Raw genomic sequence first — 3,534 nt, 5'->3', positions numbered from 1 at the left:
GTGGAAAGAAAGATCATCAGGGGCTTTATTTAAATTGAAAATATCAGGACCCCGAGCTATCCGTTCTCCCTTGGGGAGGGGTTGACGTTTCATATAGTTTATATAGGGAAATAACACTTTTCGGTATATATTTTTTCCATTTTCAGCAGAAAATTACTCAAACTTAGTCAGAATCATCTTGGGTAAATGAGAGTTTTACTTTGTAAAATTAGGATTCCTGCCCCATCCCCAGGGGCTAGGGCGGGGCCCCAAAGGGAACATTTACCAATATTTTCAAATTCTTATCCATTGATGACATGACAAGTATTGTATTTCACTTAGTTTACATGCTGATTTCCACATCACATCTAAACAATAAAATAAAGCTACCAGTACCTATGATATAACTCAGGTGACGGCTAAGGCCCTTGGGCCTCTTGTCTAAATAAGCATTTTATGACATTATGACTTAATTCAAGGTCAAAGGTAAAGGTCAAATTTAGTATCTTTTCACTGGTGAACATTACTTTATGAAACTTTTTATTGATGAACATTTTGTTATGGTATTATAAAGCAAAGTTGGTTGGAATTAAAGAATAAGTCAACTGACCAAAGATCATGGTCACTGGGTTAAAGGTCAAGGTCATTTTGGTCCAAAGGTCAGAGACAAAGTGGATCTCTTGACTTTGACCCCGGCTCTTGTTGGGGAGGTATTTAAGGTGAAATAAAACAGATCAAAGCCAACAAATGAGTAGTGCACTGGTATTTACATTTCTACACAAGGGCGAATTAGTTAGAATATTCAAAAGCAATCACCGATAGATTATTACATTTATATAGATATTATATACCATAAACACACAATGAACTGAAAAGCTTTTCTTTTTGAATCTCTTTACACCATATCGTAAATATATTAGCAATCCGATCAACTGTTACAATGCTATTGTGTTGTGTCAAGGTAAGAAATTAGAGGTAAACATGTTGCTTAAAATTCTTGTTTACTTCCTTCTTGTTTAGGAGACTCATTTTAATTGCAAAATTATATTATTTTGTAAATTGTGTTATTGCTCCTTATCTTGACAGATGGAGCTTATACCTGGGGCTGGGGTTTATGTGTATCCCAAACACATAAAAACCGCACAGAGGAAGACGAAGGGGAACAGGTCGCCAGATATTTGATGTCAGTGTTCTTCACCAACACTGAGCTGGTCAACCTGGGAAAGGTTTGAACCAGAGCATTGTTGGAGCAATAATTGGTAATTATGAATTAAAACTTTTTCATAACAACACAAAAGAAAAGAGTTCTACAGCAATTCTCTTTATGTAGAAGTAATGTCACTGAAATTACAAAAGTATCGCTATAGCTGCTTGAACTGATTAATGGTGCCTGTCGGTGAATACTAAATAGCAAGTTTACCATAAAATGCTGTCGATGATTTCACCATTCATATTCATTAATTCCGAGAATTTTAAGCGATGAAGAAAGAACTAAGAAAATTTAATAAAGTTGCAATTATGTTACTAGCTATTTTTCCTAATTCATCTGCTTTTCAACAGATTATGCTGAGGCAATTCATGGGAAAAGTGGCCTGTCAGAAATCAAGTTTTCAATGAGGACAAAAATCAGTGCTTTGGTCAGCTTGGCCAGGAGGAACTCAACCACATAGAACAAATGAGAGATTTCAAATTTTAAGAACTATTAATATGATTGTTTGTTGTAACTTTACAAGAGATATTCTATTAATGATTATTTTAGGAATGGTTATGTGAAATAGTTGTGAATACAAGAGAATAAAAGTGAGTATGCTAGTGTCAGAACTGGAGAGAGTCATAGTCAATGCAGGGCACTTCCTGGAAGTCAACATGAGAGTATATTTATTACATTATTGTGTATTATATTGTAAAATAATAGTAACTACAGAAAGTATTTATATAATAGTAACTACAAGAAAATATTTATAGTGTAGTAAGTGCAAGAGAATATCTATATGATAAATAGTAACTTCAAGAAAATACTTATATAATAGTAGCTAAAAGAAAATATTTATTCATATATTAGTAACTAAAAGAAAATATCTATTTATATAATAGTAACGTAAAGAAAATTATTTATATTATAGTAACTACAAAAGATTTTTTTATATGATAATAACTACAAGAAAGCAGGTGATATATAATAGTAAAAGTTATACCTAACAAATACGTTTTCTCCATTTTTCAGTACCTCAGAAAAGCTTAACTTTTTTGTACTTTTTTAGTAACTAAATAAAGTTATAACTTTATGGTACCTTTTTACTAGAACGGTTTTTGTACCTTTTCTGTATCAGAAAAGTATACATTTTCTGTACATTTTAAGTACCTAAATAAAGTTATAACTTTTTTGTACCTTTTAAGTAACTAAATAAAGTTATAACTTTATTGTACCTTTTAACTAGAACTGTTTCTGTACCGTTTCAGTATCTCAGAAAAGCATAACTTTTTTGTACTTTTTTAGTAACTAAATAAAGTTATAACTTTATGGTACCTTTTTCACTAGTGCTTTAGTGGCTAAATGTAACGTTTGTGTACCTATTTGTTTGCCAATAAAGTATTGATTGAACTGAACAAAGTGTTTGAGTGTAACTTTTTAATACCTTTTTGTAACTTTTTAGTACTAGATTGAAACCCTCTTCTCACAAGGTTCCAATCTAGCATCAAAAGTTATAACTTTTTTGTACCTAAAAAGAAGTAACTTTTTTGTAACTTTTTTCGGTATGGCGCGCGCCGAGCCAACAAAATTTGCGAGGGAAATATTTTTAGTGCAATATAATATTAAATGAGAATATTTTGCTATGACTGCTTAAATATTCAGGTGAGCGATACAGGCCCTCTTGGGCCTCTTGTACTAAGTTGCCTGATGAACTGAATGTTGTTCACTTCACACAGATTCTCTAGTAGGTGATTTAGGGGCACGACCTCCACTCCCATTCGTGGTGGTATCCCTGACACATGTATGTCAGCATGGCTCTGATGCATCTGCATGGACAGGAGATGATCATAGTCTGTTTCAATATTGTGCAGACTGACGCACCAGCATGGACAGGAGATGATCATAGTCTGTTTCAATATTGTGCAGATTGATGCATCAGCATGGACAGGTATTTGATCATAGTCTGTTTCAATATTGTGCAAACTGCGTCCACTACTGTGGTCATTTCCTCCTACAAGAATAATGATGTCCTTGTACTGGTTTAGGTCTAATACTTGTACGTGGTTAGTAATGGTAGATAGTCAGGCTCCTCTGTCTCAGTGTCCTTATATCTGTGTTTTGCAATAGCATGTGCAATATATTGGAATAAACCTGAACACGATAATAATGGGAGAACTCGAGCTCGGTACAGCTAGTACATATATTATTACCCCTTTGAGAAAAATCTAGGAATCTGATTGGTTAAAAACTACAGTGTACCAAACCGCATTCGTAAATCTCAGAGGGTATATGAAAATCTCAGGGGGTATACGGTCATGATCATGTCACGTGATTCTCAGCAGTAATACGGTGGAATCAGGTGT

General features: G+C 33.7%; 1 long non-coding RNA gene across 1 annotated transcript in view; it reads left to right on the top strand.

Moving 5' to 3' along the window:
- The window catches only part of LOC110441265, a 4,097-nt gene extending 2,058 nt beyond the window's left edge, over window positions 1–2,039 (top strand). The window contains exons 2-3 of the long non-coding RNA XR_002461850.1: window positions 1,066–1,238; window positions 1,540–2,039. This is a non-coding gene — a long non-coding RNA (uncharacterized LOC110441265). The remainder of the gene's footprint in view (window positions 1–1,065; window positions 1,239–1,539) is intronic.
- The last annotated feature ends 1,495 nt before the right edge of the window (window positions 2,040–3,534 follow it).

Source organism: Mizuhopecten yessoensis, unplaced genomic scaffold (genome assembly GCF_002113885.1).
Source record: "Mizuhopecten yessoensis strain PY_sf001 unplaced genomic scaffold, ASM211388v2 scaffold715801, whole genome shotgun sequence".
Classification (NCBI taxonomy): domain Eukaryota; kingdom Metazoa; phylum Mollusca; class Bivalvia; order Pectinida; family Pectinidae; genus Mizuhopecten; species Mizuhopecten yessoensis.
This window is presented reverse-complemented; position numbering and strand designations above follow the sequence as displayed.